The sequence below is a fragment of the Haliaeetus leucocephalus genome, unplaced genomic scaffold (genome assembly GCF_000737465.1).
Source record: "Haliaeetus leucocephalus isolate CR32 unplaced genomic scaffold, Haliaeetus_leucocephalus-4.0 Scaffold566, whole genome shotgun sequence".
NCBI classification, from domain to species: domain Eukaryota; kingdom Metazoa; phylum Chordata; class Aves; order Accipitriformes; family Accipitridae; genus Haliaeetus; species Haliaeetus leucocephalus.
In genome coordinates, this window is record NW_010973002.1 from 6,028,153 (window position 1) to 6,045,089 (window position 16,937).

The 16,937-nt window shown below is 38.3% G+C and overlaps 1 protein-coding gene across 1 annotated transcript in view; it reads left to right on the plus strand.

Moving 5' to 3' along the window:
* MEOX2 (mesenchyme homeobox 2) overlaps positions 1-16,937 on the plus strand; it is a 53,865-nt gene that overhangs the window by 786 nt on the left and 36,142 nt on the right. The window lies entirely within an intron of this gene.

Below are 16,937 nucleotides of genomic sequence, written 5' to 3' on the forward strand. Positions count from 1 at the left end.
AAAAAGGAAAAATCCAGCCCGCGATAGAGCGTGAAATCGAGGTGGCGGTGGTGGGCAGAGAGGTTCCCACAGTCAAGGAGAGAAACGTTTGTAGTTTTGGTGAGGGTTTTAGCATCTGGTCCCGCGCCCCCCTCCCCCTGCCCGGTACGCCACCTCTGCTTCAAAATTCAGAAGAGAGCGCGCTCCTTCCCCTCCGCCCCTTCGCCGCGGAGCGGACTGCGGTGCCCAGGCGATTGCACAACGCTTGGAAACTCTGCCTTGGAAGTGGGGAGTCGGGCGAGGAGCTGATGCCTTGCTGCCCTGGAGGATCTGGGAGCGCCTGCATCGAACGCTCGGCGTGGAAGGGGCAAAACCTGGGGTCCGTAAAGCGAACGGGTGAATGGGAGGTTTAGAAAGCTGCCTCACTTCGGTTTGCTGGTGGCGGGGGTGGAGGGGAGGAAGGAGCTGGCTGACTTCTTCTAAAATCGCCGCAATTCTTACTTAAAGACGAGCGTAAAAACATGTAGACCCGCAGTCATTCCAGAGCGATGATTTGGCATCGCTGAGCGTGCAAAAAAACTTGACATAATCTCCGCTTTTTAAAACGGCAAAGCCTGTCAAAGTCCCACTCTGACAAAAGCCACTTGGCGAAGGCAAGGCGACTGATGGCACTTCCGTCAGGGCACACATAAACCGGGGGGTCATCAAAAATATACTGAGACAGGCAGGCGGCACTTGAAAAAGAGAGGGCTCAACAGTTTGAAAACTCAAGAGCAGGCGTAGCAAATTGTTTGTTATCGAGGAAGAGAAAGTGAAAGGCTTTTCCAGATATTTATGAAGTTCACAACCGAAACCGTGACCTCTTTCGCTCAAAATGTTGTGAGCTTGGTAAAGTGGTAAGCAACAGAAACTTTTTAAAAAAACAGCCCTCAAGGAGACCATCATTTTCTTCACTGTCCGTCACATTAGGAAACATTTACAGTAATTCAGAATGGGTTTAACTGAATTTCATCTTACATAGCTGGTATACAGGCTGAAAACTCTTCCAAGATTAAAAGCCGTATTTAGTTAAAACACTGGTGGTGAAATCTATTGTTGCATATTCCTTACATTTTATGAGATAAAAGGAATTCTTTGATTTCGTGAGGTGTATGAGCAATACTAAAATTCGGGTCCCCATTGCTACTGGGAAAATAACTGGATGCCTGTCGGTGTAAGGATTTATTGTATTGTCAGTCTGTTTAAAGCTGAAGGAAAAAAGAAAATTGGTCCCTTTCGCCATCAGGGAAGTATCTGTCTCGCTTTCTGTTTATTTCATTTTGCAATGCAAACCAAAAAAACACCAGCGGGGAATGCCCCAAACTGTACCCTGAAGTGACTGGAGTCTTCCACTGGATTTAGTGGACAAGGGTTCGAGCCTTTAGCCATGGTTAAGCTTATCTTGCGCTGTACTCCGAACCTCACTTTCTAAGACTTTCTGCAGATCAAGGCAGGTAACCTTTTCCTCCTCCCTTCCCCTAAGAAAAAAATCTTGTGGCAGTTCACACAATTGTGAGTCTCTCAAACAGAAAATAGGCATCTTTTGACAGCAACCGGGTAGCTGCTGTATCTTCAGTTTTTCTTCAGGACATGCCTGAGTTTTGGACCGAATATTTAACCCCACCCCTTTATTAATCCTGAACTCTGGTGCTAGATATTTAATGCCCTTCTAATGTATGGCAGCAAGAACTATTTTTAAGTCACTGTATTTCTATATTTGTCACCCATAATTGCCCCTCATTTGATTAAAACCCATCCCCTTTATTTCTCATTAATCTGTTTTTTTAAACAAATTACCATACTTGAAAGAATTTCATCCATGCCTTCCCCACTTTTTGGAGACATATTCATCACACTTGGAACTACTTCAATAGGCATTTGTATAAAATCCTAATAGTAAATAACTAAGAAGTGAAGAGAGACTGTTTAAGTTTCAGTGCCAGCATTCTGAGACAATTATTAATGCTCTTACTTATTTACAGATATATTTCCTCTTCTTAAGCGTATCACTTAAAGCCACAGAATGTTCAGTGTTTTCTTGAGCCCTGAATCTGTTCTGCATTTCAGAGCTGAATTAACCTTAGGCTACCCTTTTCTTGCACTACTCTGCTTTTACTTCTGAATGTTTAAGACGAGGAACGTCGATGCGTAAAGCTGAGTTTATAGATAAAGAAAGTAAAATGTGAACATTCCTTGTATCATTTATCTCCCAAACTGGTAACTTGCTCAGCCATATAGATACTCTGAAAATTTACCAGCAGAGATACCTCATTTTACTTATTTGCTATGATGGCAGGAGTGTAATTTTTTAAAATCATAAACAAAAATCTAGAGGGCGAGCACATTTTGGACGACGGACTGTGTGTTTGTCCCTGTGCTTGCTCTTTCCCCCTGGAATTCACATATTGCAAGGGAATGGGAGGATAGAAGTATTTTGCGCTATGCTGTGTAATACTTTTGTTTGGGATTGAGAAAGCAAGGTGAGATGTGCATTCATGGTAGTTTCATCAACTGTCTGACTTACAGTTTTCTTTTGCCCTAACCCAGGTTTTAAGCAGTTTGGGAAGTTCGCTTTGAAGATATTGAATAGGCTGCTACAGAACAGGGTGAAATTGTCAACTGTTCTTGTGGTAAAGGACTGAGAAATACTGCTTACTTAGTCATCGACCCCTGCATGCTACAGCTGTCAGTGTCTCCAGGTTTTGTAGTTGCTCCCTCATTATCTTCTGAACATTCCTTTCAACCTGCGTAGGCCCAGAAGCGGGTCAGTAAACTAGCCTGTGAGTTGAGGAGTGATGCACACTAATCTTTAGATGTTAATGTTTTGCAGTGAATAATGGCATCTGCATCCTTGCCTTTGTAACTCAGCTCTACGTATGTCAAGGATGTAGGAGTAAAAAGACGATACTAAATTTGAGGAGAGGTTACAAATAAAATCGCTTATTTTAACGTGCACTAGTGGTCAGAATTATCTGTGTGCTAATGAGGTGCGGATGAAAACCATGCTGAGTGTATAAAAAACATATTCTTGGAGTGCTTTGTTGCTTTGTGGTACGAGTTGTTCTATAAGGAATATTTTGGATTTTTCTAATGCCTCCCCTTCTCATTACTTGCGTGTGACTTTTGAGGCCATTTTATTTCTGGTTTTTACAGAGTAGGTTTTGATTCTCAGACGATGCAGATCGCATCAAATGCAAAATTACTACTGCAGTTGTCTAAGTTGGCTTACTTAGGTCCAAGTTTTCTTAAAACTTCAGTCAGGAGAAAAGCACATTAATGCCTATATAGAAACTGTAACCCAGGTTTACTGAGAAATACAAAAAGAAAGTGAATCTGGTAGCCTTAAGGAAGCCTAAAATGCTATGGCGAAAAAAATATCTGTACTATGCTGAAAAGACCAGGGGGAGGCTGAGTACTGTTGAAGGAGTTCTGAGCCCTACAGCTATTCAAACATTGAATTGCGATAGATAAATGTATGCTACAAGTAAATTTGATTCCAGTTAAAGTCCAATGTAATTAGACACATGCGCCCAGGCATGAGAAGCCTTTTACTTTTTTTTTTTTTAAAGTTTGACATGGAAAAATGTTTTTATATGACACAGATTTCCAAGGAAAGGCTAGCAGGTAATAACAACTATTCATATTTTTGACTCTGTTTACAATAGTATCATATAGAAACACTGCTGTTAAACCTACAAAAACATTTCAGGAATCCAGTGTTTCAATAGGTGTTCTGCTGGGTTTTGTTCATTGACAAATCACATGAAAAGAAAACAATACTCTTTTTTCCAGTGTTTTAACATCTTTTATAACCTACCTATTCTCAACATGCAAGCAGTAAAAAGTTACATCTCCAGGGAACTTATTTTAAACATAACTAAATATCATAAATCATACATACTTGTTTGAAATGGTCTCTAAAAAGCAGGTCATTTTGATAAATGATTATAAATACTGCAAAATCATGGGTTTTGAGGACTTCTGATTGGTTTCTGAAACACATCAGTAAGAAAAATGAGCTGCACACTTGTAGTCAAAAAGAACTGTGTAACTGATTCATCAATATGTCTGTGCTTTTCAGCGTGGTTGTAAACGGAAGCAAGAAAAAATACATAATAAAGCACAGTTTTTCTGGAAAGAGTTAATTTGTTTGGTATCCAGTATCAAAGCATCACTTACCAATAAAAAAAGCCCACCACCAACAAAAAAACACCTCTGTAGATTTCATAAATGAAACAAGTTCAAAATCTGATGAATAATAATCATAGTTTTAGGAGAAGACTTTTAAGGCTACGTAATGGGCCACTTGCTGGATTGTTTACTAGATGAAAATTTGCAAAATGTTCGCTTTTGCTCTCAGGAAATATAATCAGAACTTTTCTAGGACTGTAAAATTTTTAAACACTATTTTACTGATACATTCTCAGAATTTTTTGTCCATAGCCAAAGAGTAATTTTGTGTGGACAGAAATAAGTATGGCCTCTAGTTATGTATTTCTGTCTGTTCATATATATATATATAAAGTTTATATATATATATATATATATAAAAAATTCAGTAGGATTTACACTTCCTCCCCCTGCCCCAACCCGCCCTTTTAGAAACATTGGGGTCCCAATGCAGACGTTCACAGGAGCACAAATGTTTATGTGAGAAGGTCTATTGATTCTAGTGGAACTACTGAAGTGCGCAAGGTTCTTTAAGCTGTTGGAGCTTAATTCTGTTACGCTGTTTAAAATCTTTGGCACAGAAATGTAATTGCATGATATTCTGTTATTATTTGGTATTAAGCTCTATCAAGGATCCCAGTCTTCAAGCAAAGTCACCAAGGGATCTGGATGAGTAAGAAGTGTGGTAGTAGAATGAAACACAGAAGGAGATATGGACACATGGAGATTAAAGATCCAAACATTCTGTCAATATCTGGAGAAAATTTCACTGACACTTCTCAGAAAAATCATGGCTGGAGTTACCTTTCAGGATTTTTAAACTGCTGTTGCGTGGTAGGGAAAGAAAAATGCTTTATAATTCTTGCAGATATTTATTGATAAAATATTAGGATTGCCTGGTTAGGCATTGCCAATTCAGCATTATCTCTCTCTCTCTCTCTCTCTCTCTCTATCTAAACTGAATTTTAATTTCATTGGTTTTAACATCCTAGGATAAAATTTGTCCTACCATATCTAGCATAACTTCTCTAGTATTTTGCACAGTAAGTAATCCGTTTCTGGATTTTTTTTGTCAGACTTGTTGCCCTTTTTGGACATGCTAATTATTTAGTAAGTGCTTTTTAATTGAGCCTGTTAATCTGCATATAGTTTGCTGTTTGGAAATACTCATTCTTTAGTGATGTGATGACTCGATATGCTGTATCTTTGAAGTCCTCGAGTCAGATTGAACTCTGTGTTTTGAAATTCAAAGGAAGGTGACAACATTATCTTTGCTGATGTCTGCTAATAATCTGATATTGCTCAGTGGATTATTGCTTTCAGCAAATACAATGTTACACGGCAGCAGGAATGGTTGCTGTAGCATGTTTCAGTAGCAAAATGTATTCTACCAAGCAGTTTTGCTAGTCTCTGGAAAGGAAGCAAAATAAATCCGGTTTTATCTGCTAGAATGAGCAGAGTTTAAATCCATCAGTAAAATGTAGTTATGGTGGGGTTGGGTTCAATCCTTATTTTTCCTATGTTATCCTGTGTCCTTGTTCTAATACACTTAAGAATGCAACTTGAAAGGACACGAAAGAAAAGTCATATTTTTTAAATATAAATACTTGCATATGTCGCTAATAAGGTTTCTAACTAAAATAGTGTGGTGTTAGAGAAGTTTGATAAACAGTGCTTGAGGCTACTTCATTACATCAGTGCACAGCTGGGCACAGAACCCAGCCTTATGATCTGCCTCGAGCCTGTGCCCTGTCCTTTTGTGTCTGTTTCCCCAACCTATACAATGACAATACCAGTGCTTTCCTTCCATTTGTAAAGTACTGTAAGCTTTTATTTAATGAAAAGCTTTGTGTGCGTGTGTGCGCGTGCTTGCGCTTTTTTTAGTAGGCTTTAAAGACTTACAGATCTGCATCCCCATTTCTCAAGTATCGCTGGTGGCAGGGTAGGAGCGAGACGGTGCGCAGCTGCCCTGCAGAAAAAGCCTTCCTCCCACTGCTCAGCAGGGCAATCACATCACCTTTACCAGCATGAGCTTGTGTGGCTGCATAGGTGTGCACAGCAAGAAGTCATTTGACTTCTGGGGTGAGTGTCTGGGGTCTTTGATGACCAGATAGCTGCTTTTCTATTGTATTTAATCAAAGTCTGAATTAAAAAATAGCCTGAGTAATTGCGTTGGATGCACACAGTCTAGTCTTGTATGTATTTTAAGTATTTGAATAACTAAAAAAAGTTATTAATATAAATGGTTTCTAAACATACATGCTAAGGGAAGTTTCACCTGGAAGATATTGATGACAAAATTCCCACTGATTTTTGGTAGTGCCAGATTTTAAGATGTGCATTCTCACTATGAATTAGGAAGAGTTCTTAGCTTGGGAGAAGGACATAGACCAGTTAGCCGTGCTAGTGCTTATGCTTTTTGTGATACGCTGTCTCTCATGCTTCCAGCGGCAAACACAGCAAAGGAATGCTACTTTAAAAAAACACTGCTTCCATCAGTCTTACTTTTCTAGTGTTCGTTGTCCTTGTTATTTATTAATATATTTTACAAAATCTGTGTCCTTTGATAAGTTTACCTAAACCATATCCTTTTAAAATAATATTTTAATAGATAAAAATTAAATCATACTGCTGTTATTCAATCTCTGCTAATTTTATATATATATATATGTATGTATGTATGTATGTATGTATGTATTATCACCAGTGCAGAGTTGCATCACTGTATCCTAGCATTCACTGAGTGATGCGAAGTGGAAAAAAAAATCAGTAGTATAATGGGATATAGTGGTAGACAGTTCACTGTCGTACATGAAAAGTTGCTTCTGAAGTCTTCTAATAAACATTATAAATAGACAACTTAGGCTGTCAAAATTCTACTTGTTAACGTCAATGATATTAAAGATATAATATTCATTGTAGATTAGGCAGGATGTCCTTCATTTTGAGATCTTGGACCTACAGAAGACAGTAACATACCTCCTATTCAGAATGTGAGTTTATTTTCCATGTGGAATTGTGAATTTTACAAATAGTTTTGGGGGTAGGTTACTTGACTAGAAGCTGTGCATATTACTAAATAGGCACGCGATTATACATCAAAAGAAAAATCAGAAATCACATTTCGAAATTGGCTACTGAATATTTTATTGTTTAATGATGAATGTAATCATTCAATACTACGCAGTCTGAAATCACTGGAGCTTCTTGCTCTACACAAAGAAAAAAAGCAGTCTAAAGTTTATATTGAAAATTACCTGTGCTGAATAAACCTTGCAGTAGTGGAAAAAGGCCCCTAAAGTACATAAACAGAATAAAACATACATGAAAACTTAATGGTCATTTGAAAGAAAAGTTATTTTGTACTTGAACCTATGTTTCCTTTTATCCTTCTTTTCAACAAATGAAACAAAATAATTGACCAAATAGCAGAAAAAACAAGTCTCAAAGGAATGAGTCAAATCTTTCATTTATGATGGAAGAGCATAGTTTTACTAAACCAATAAAATCCAGTGGATTATGAAACCCTAACTGGAAGCCAAGTAATCTTTTTTCTTTCTTTCTTTCTTTCTGAAGCTGCTTCTTGGGCTAGAGAAAAATTGGTTGATTGAACATTATTTTATAGCAAATAGGATATGAAAAACTAAAACTGAAACAGATTACTGCAGGCTTTTAACAGTCCTTCTTCCTTCTGCATTCTCTCAGATCTCTAGTAGCTATTTTTTATTTTTAGCAAGTGAGCCTGAACAAATGCTGCCTTACATAAACTGAGTTAGATGCACTTCAGTAGCGTCCGCCACCATTGTGAGTTTTAATTCTTAGACTGTGATCCCATGATGATGCCAGTATGCATTTAATTTTGTATGTTGGGAGATGAATGAAATCTTGCATGTGCTGAAGTCAAAACTATTGAGTGGAGCCAGGACTTCACAGCAGAAGTAGTCGTATTACTTTGATACGAACACACCTGAAGTTAAGTGGATGTTTACACATTTTGGCGAATTGGGGGCATTAGTCACTTACATTTACCAAGCAGAAAGACTGTTTCCCACTTTGGTCCTTCTATAAATAGATACTAAAAAATCTGTTGGACATATGTGGACTGACAATATAGCTCTGAAGAGAGCTGAATGAACCGTGGGGTTTTCTACCTGCCAAGTAAAAACCGGCATATTCCAGAAGAATGCAATGTGCCCTGAGTGCGCACGGGGGCTTCCTTGGAAGGGGGTGTTTTTGCAGGGTGAGTGGGGCTCCTCAGGTACATGGGTCTCAGTAGCTTTTCAAGCCTTTCCTTTTCTTCCAGCTGGTGCAGAATACCAGAATGCTGTAGGCCTCATCCTCGTAGGATATGTGGACAAGCAAAACCTACTTGTTAAAATGTTCTTATTACTGTAAAAAGAATGGTAGGAACAGTGACTAGATGTCTCCTAAATTCATGAAAATATCAGTTGGTTTAGTGAAGGAAAAAGAACTGAAGCCAGATGTGTTGATAAACTATATGACGGCATATTTTGCAAGGCTTTGGTACACTGAGCTGGTAAAAACGGTGTGAGTGGAGGCCCAGGCGGCTACAGTGACATCGACCACTCAAAGATGCCTTTTAAAGCTTTGTGCTTAGAATGCCAGACAGTATTTTCTGCCAGAAGAAAACAGCTAAGGCGTGTTCACTCCTTTCGAATTGGTATCTTCTGAACTAGACTTTAAAATCTAGTAAAAGTCCGCAAGTCATACTTGCCTTATATAAGGCTTAGGGAGAACTGAGAATGTTGCAAGTCCTTTGCACTTTGGAATTACTGATTTGATTCACTCAAATGTGACATAGTAGTATTAAGCTCTTTTTTTTGTCTTTTTTTTTCTTCTTTCTACGTTCTTGTTTTGTGAGTACCACAATGACCTCAAGCCACAGCCGTGTGTTAAGTCTTGCGCTCCTGAGGACATTAGAACAACACATACTAATGGTCTCCCTCCCGGCTCCCTCTCCCTCCCTTTCTCTCTTTCCTTTTTTTACACAAGTACATTTCTGAAGGACTGTATGCAGGTATATCCTTTCAATTTCCATTTATCCTCACAGAATGAACACTTCCTTTATTGCAAAAAAAAAAAAAAAATATCACCCTTTACCTTAATCACATTTCCATTGGATGTTAGCCTACAATAACTTAAGAACCGCAGTGATCCGCTAAATAGAACAGTACTGTTAGGTGATGTAAGTCTGTTAGGCAATGCAAGCTGAAACAGTTATGGATCAGTGGAGCAGAGTCAGATAAGAATAGGAGGCTTCATTAGCAGTTGTCCATAAGGTGTTTTGAATCCACAGCATTATCTTTTCTTGTATTATCACTTTATTTTACATAATTTTCTAATAGATTCTATTATTGGGTCAATTAAAAGAGTGTCTGTTCCATTTGCATATTTTGTTTTTATGAAATAATACATTATTGTTAAAAGTAGTAAATAGAACAACTAAAATTCTAAATTTAAAAAAAGTAATGTGAATAAGCACAGGAGAAAAAGCTGGAGACAAGGTCACAAATATTTTGGATTGGTTTAAATTATGAAGAAATACGCTGCCAAACTTTTCTGTAGGTTTGGTTTAGCTTTGGGTTTTTTTTTTTCCCTCGACTCATTCTGACCCCTTTGCTTTTTACACTTTGATACATTGCTACAACTTTATGAGGCAAACATCTTTATTGCTTTAATATGAGGGTATGTACAGAAATCTACAGTATTCGAACCCTATAAAGCTATCTTTATTTCACTGGTTCCAAACTGAAATTTAGACATGCAGAGAAGGTACCAATTGAGTTTACAGTCTGCTGGCATGAGAAATATCAGGGATTTAATGTTTTTGTATTTGCAAACATATCACCAGAGCTTTGCCAGACATGACACCCAAACAAACACTGTTTTTTTGGATAGAGATTGTGTGTTTCAAGTACAGTGGCTAAACACATCCAGCCATTTTGAAATATAGTTGGTGAAATTAACTTACAGACTGACCCAATCCTTCAACGTTCTCCGGAAAGCCATTTCCTTCCCTCCTGCAAAAGTCACTCAGTGCTTTACCAGTCTGTGTACTGATGCTCTAATCCTGCTGAAGCTTAGGTTACTGTGTATAATTCTCTTGGAATTAACAGTATAACACTCAAAAAGTTAAGCACAGGCATGTCATTCCTACGCTGTCATTGATTCCTCCAGCTCGATGGTGTGCGGCTAAGAAATGTTTGTAATTCCACAACATATGGGTAGATACCATAAAAATATTATTTATGGAGGCTCTGGCTTGCTTTGTGTTTTTCAAGCATGTTTCCACAACTAATTGATAGTCTTAATTTACACACACACAAACTAAAAGCTGCATCCATGTTAACCTTGAAACATATGGTTGCCTTGAATATGTAGATAAATGGAAAGCTTGATGCTACTCATATAGAGGAGTCTGGCTGCATGTTATTGCTGGCTTATTAATTAAAAGGGCCTTGTTAACATATCAGCAGACTCTTATTACAAAAGGTGGAGGTGAAATCCACACTGAGCTAGAAATGCAAGTACTGCTCTTATCTGAGGTGTTCACACGGACCTGCACGGAGCCTTACTTGTTCAGAAGTTATTTGATGAGGGTACATGTTCCCTAAATACCTCTGGAAGAGTATTTCTGCAAGTTTGGGAACTGAAGCAAGTCCAGGGAATGAGTGTAGCATATTGCACAACAAGCACTGAAAGAAGGTCTCACTCATCAGCCTTTGCACGTTCCCTGCAATGTCATTTAATGTCTCCTGTATCTCTGCTCTCCATAAAGCCTAAGAGCTACCTTTGTACAGTTAAGGTCGGTTACTTTATAAAAGCAGACAGCATTTCCTTTCTTTCCAGGGCATAAATGCACAGATTTAGGAAAAAAATGCTCACAAAAGAGACCTGGGGGTAAGCACAAAGCGTCTTTTCACAGGGGCAGAACAACTTTGTCCTTGGTTTCCCCAGTACAAGGCCACAGGCTGCTGCTTATTCTGAACAGGGCGAGAACTATGGTTTAGAAGATCTTATTTTGCTACCAAAGTTTGCAAGTTGCTTTTATCAATCTTCTCTCTCTCCAACATGTTTTCAGACTGTTTTGCAGATGACTTTTATACCATTTAGCAGAATTCAAATCCTGTTTTCCTGCCCTGGCCCTCTCTTGGCTCCTATTTGAACCCTGCCAAAACCAAAGCTAATTAAATGATCCTACCTTTCAATCACACTCTTTTGAAATTCCCTTCCTAGAATCCTTCTTCTGGTTCCAGCTTATCCGCTCAGAGTTAAACTGTTATTTCCCCGCAAGGCGTTGCCCAACTGCTGCTCAGCTGATATTTCGGATCCTGTTTCTTACCTACCTCAATGTCTTCTCTGTGCTGTCTTAAGTGTGTTCTTCCTTTTTCCATTCACACTCTTCTCTCTCTTCTGTACGGCTCACATATATGCAAGAAACATCCAGAAGCAATACTGTGTCATTATCCCATCGGCCCCAAACCATCAATTGTTTTACTCTGAACTTACTTTTGATAACTGCAGGTCAGTCATGACTCTTCCATTTATTTATGGTGTGTCAGAAAAGTGTGTAAGGCTGAGAGTAAACAAAAAAAAGGAAAAAAAAAAGTTTCATGTGCTGTCTCTTCTCTTCTTGAGGTTTTAACTTCACAAGGGTGCGCACCACAGAGGACATTCTGTAAACAGCTATAGTGGAAATCAAGCATGACTCAGCCATGACAACGCTGATGGTTAATATTTAATACCAGTAATGTACCCAGTGTCGAGCAGAGCCTTGTGTAAAAAGGGAGTATTTGAAACTAGGCTGAAGGGGTGAAAAAAAAATGAATCTAACTTTCTTAAAATGCACTCTTTTAATTCCAAGATTTTAGGTAATAATTACTTGTGCCAGAAGGAATGTGCTTCAAAGAAAGTAAAGTCTCATTTTGAAGGAGCCTGTAAACTCTTTAAATAGCATTGGCAATTTGTCCTTTCACTCTGCTTTTCTGTAAGAAGAATTTTGAAAGTGGCAAAGTATTTTTTTTTTAATTCCATTTCATTGATATAATAGACATAAATATACATTTGGGGTGTGTGTGAGTGTGTGCATGCATGTGTGTATCAAATAAGAAATAACGGCAGACAGGGACCCGGGATAGTCCACTTGATTTGACTGGACCAGCACTTGGTTATACTGTGCTATTTTATTCCTAAATGTGTTTTAAAAACAATTTGGGAAGGGTGAGGGAGCTGCAGGCAGGGAGAGGAAATAATGGAGGAGTCTTGCTGACACCTTTTGAATGCTTGGGCTTGGCAATTTTGCACTTATTTTCAATATCTAGAGTTTTTCAGTGTAATATCAGCAAATAGAGTGCATGGTAAAATTACAGAAGATATTAAATTTGAACTCTGGAGACATAAATTCACATGAGGATCAGATCACAAGATTGGCTGCTTTCCGACTAGTCTCCAGTGGGCTTTTTTCCATATCACAAAAATCACCATACAGTTTGGCACAACCTTCAGGCTCAATGAAGAGGATTCTGTTCCAGGACTGAAATAGCCAAAAGCACTAGATGCCAGAATTGAGGTGCATTTGCAGTGTAGGACGGAGACAGTTTTACAGCTTTTGTCTCAATGCTTCTTTCCCCTTGCTAGGAATAAATCTCTTTGGGTTTTGGTAAGAGTTCTATCAACTTTATAGAGGAAGGAGGGAGGAATGAGACCCTAACCTTAGTGTTTGTGACTTTATAACTACCAAAAACCTAGAAGTGTGTGGTGTCAGTAACTCGCATTCCTGTAGCACACATTAGAATCTAATAGGCAGTGTTTGAGAAGATTTAAAAAAATTGGCAAACAGATATCTTTCTGGTCAAAATTAGAAATAAATTAAACAAGGAAGATACAGACTTCTGAAAGTGATGGAGTCCTGCTCCCTTCCCCCACCTCCCAGAAGCAAGCTGGTGTTTCCAGCAACTTCAAAAACTGAAGACTTCTCTGTAATCCTAAATGTACATAAGGAACAGATTAAAGTCCTGATTTGCGAAAAAATTTGAGCATATGCTTAAGAACCATTGACTTCAATGGGAGTTAAACATGTCCTCACACACAATTCTTGAACTGGAGACTAATAAGGATATTAAAAAGGATCAAGAGGCTGCCCCCCTTCAGGAAATGCTGCAAAACAGTCATAGCTGAAAGCATTTTTTGTCATAATCATACTGACTTTCATCACTACCCTCCTCACCTCACTTCCAACCTTCACAAAGAGGAGAAAACAACCCTTCTCTCCCTCTCTTCCCCTCTATCCTTCTCTCTTCTCCTGTGCCATTCTATGCCTGACTAAGCTTTCTCTGGCTCCAAAAGGGAGAGTAACTACAGACTCTGCAGTGTCCATTAGGGATGCCATTATTTCCAGTGTAATGAATATGGAAGATGGTCAGATGGTACAGTGGATGGTGGCTGAACAACCCCCCTGAGAGAATTAATTGCAACATGATTAATTACATTGCTGTCTAGCTACGCAGACCTAGGAATGATTGGAAGGACATAAAACACAGTACAGGTTACAAAAAAAAAAAAAAAAAAAAAAAAAAAGGAAAAGAAACCTTGCTAAAAAGCCACACAAAATTTACCTAGATGAAGCCTATTTACAGTGAAAAAGGTACATCCCACCTCCCCTACCCCCCCCAAACAGCAGTCTATATTTATATTCTTTTATTAGACGAGTGACAGATGGAGTGAAGTAGTGATGACTAAAAGGCTTGAGTGTGGGTTGATTTCTTTCAATTCAGTATGACAAAATGGGTTATGTATATGGTTTGTGAGTGTGGTACTAATTTATTAAATGCTCATTTGGACTTTAAAAAATAGCTTGCCTTCATTAGCAGTCTCAGGAAACAGACTCCATGGTGTAATAAATCTCACTTGCAGGAATTTTGGCCTGATACTCATCTTAAAATACTCCAAACTTTCTTTTTCTGAACTTTGTCTCATGCTTTACTACAGTCCTAAGTAATCTATCCTTTCTCTTCATCCTCCAACATTGGAAGGCAATTCTCATGCATCCTTATATGCAGGATTAGTTAGATTGGGGATGAGTCTTTCTTCTTATCTTCAAGTCATTAATTCCAAATTTTCATTTTATTTTCTTAATGAAAACTTTTTCTACAAATGAATGTCAGAGGGAACTTTGGCACAATGGCTGTTTAGCATAGTAGCAGTTATAGAAAATAATTTATGTAAGAATCATAAAGCAATAGAAACCTTAAACCTGAATATAGTTTGGAAAAGAAAATCTGATGAGAAGAATGCTCGTAAGGTATAGGAAAAGCTGAAAATGGACTGTATGTTTCTTTCCATCCCCCAAATTTTATTAAATTAGCTCATGTAAATTAGTAAAGATGTTTCCTGCCAACTCTGTTTATGTGCTTCTTGAAGCAGCTTTCTTTCATTCAACTCAGAAAAAAACACAGATTTCCATCCGTGGTTTTGTGTTTTCACTAGTCACTGTTTCCTTTGCTGCTGTGTGTGTTGTAAAACTAAAATGAGATATCCAGTTGTTCTTTACTTTTGTCCAGCTGAGTCTACTTATTTGTGAACCTGCTTGATAGTGTTGAATGTTTCAGTATTCACTGTGATAAGCCTGCAAAATTTCTGTGTTCTTAAGCAGAGACTTTCTTAAAATGTTTGAATTTGCACATTTCTGCAGAACAGATTTTCCCATAGTGGGAAGAGGACTGGGAACAGACCTTTACTCTCCCAGGGTTAGTATCAGGTAATGCTGTGCATTTCCTATGTCATGTCTTAGTTGCAGAGGTGTGACACTACCATGCAGTTACATTTGTCTGTCTGTCTCAATAGTTGCCCTCTAACATTTAAATACAGTCTTTTGACTACTTAGCACAGCTTTCAACCATCTTAGGACGTGCCAGGGTCCAGGCACGATGATGTATCCTGGGCTCTTGCAGAGCATTGCAGCTCCTGTATCAGCCTCCGCACCGCTGTAGAATAGGTGTAATTGTCCTGAGCAGCAGGAATTATGTAGCCTTAAAAATTCCCTTAGCATGGTGTGGCACAGCACACATCGACTTATGTTCTCCTTCCACATCATGATGTGATCTCTTTTTTGTTTTCTTATATAATCTACTTGGTAATTTTCTGACTGTTTCTGCTACTGTGTTTTGTTTTATGCTGACTTTCAGGCTGTTCTGTCTTCAAATCTGTGAGTTAATCTGAGACCACTTTTTGATAGCCAAGTAAGAAGAATTCATATTTTTTTAAATGTATTAAACCAAAAAATCTTGTTCCAAAAGATACTGTTTTCAGATATATTTTTACAAAGACTTTATACAAACTTTATGTCTGCTACTAATAAAAAAGAAAATATTGCAAATAGTCCCTAACTGGGCATTTTGCTAAGTTAGTGTTTTATTCGTCTTATTATACTAAGGAATTTAAAAGCTAGAAAAGCTGGCATTAAACTGAAAGGGCAATGGAAAGTTGGTAGCCTAAACATTTGTTTTGATTCATATGGAAGGAAAGAATTTGGACCAGATGCTTGAAAGAGCTCAGAACCCAGCAGCCCCCATTGTTCTTCATTTAGGTGCCTAAATGGTAACAGTCGGGTGTGCAGCTTGCTTGAAAGCTGATCCTTTTGTGTTGAGGCAGCTTTTAGGCTTTAGCCTATCTCTTCCTGGCTGTAGAACTTTAACTGTAAACATTTGATTCCAGAATTGTCCCTCATCTATATCCTTCAAGCATTTGCTTATAGTTAAGAGATCTATTGTTAATATTGCAGGGCTGCAAGCCCTCCAGCGTGTCCTGAGTTTTAAAAATATGTCCCCCTCACGTTGCTTTCATACTGGGGACCTACTTCGCTGCATCTAGTGCTTTGGTAATACATTTTCAAGGAGTTCAACCAGCGTGTGGACTCTCTCAAAACTGCAGTACGGTCATGCTTTTGTTTGCTTTAGGCTGGCAATCCTGTAAAATATAACATATTTTACAGAAACCAGGACTGTGCACTTTCTTCTACAAAGTAAGCTCCCAGTCCTAGAAAATTTCTTGAGTGAGGCTAGCGTATAGGATGCTTGCAAATCATTGTGCTTATACTTTAAGGTTCATAATATACAGATTGTCATAATACATGTAGTTGCAGGATTTGGTTAAATCAAGATCAAACAAGGCATCTAGTGTGCCTTCTTATAGTTAAAAAAAGATAATAAAAATTAGCTCTTGATTTTACATAAATTCTATATACATACACACACTCGCAAATACAAACACAGTGAAAATAACATTTCAACATGTGGACTGTATAAGGTGTTGTATTTGATTCAAAAACACCTTTGGACTTCATTCTTGGATTAACAGTTTTTAAAATTTAGATATAATTACTAAAAGGAGAGGACTATTAGTGGGCTTAGAAGACTAATTTTTAATAAATAAGCCACCATGCTACCTTGCACCCGAAAAGTAGAGAAGATGGGTGGCTTTGAAATAAGACACCGGAAAAAAATCAAGGAGAAAAAAGTTGAGTTTCCAACTCTGCCATAGACTTCTTGTATGAATTTGTCTACTAGAACATCACCCAGAAGCACCCAAGCAGGCTCCAGTTAGCACATACAGGTCAGCATCATGACTTTGCCAGGCAAACTGCCCCTGCTGAGAAGCAAGTACGTTATTTGGGGCAAATCACCCTGACTATACTCCCTACAGGAGTCCCTGCGTAGACCCACTAGTTTAAT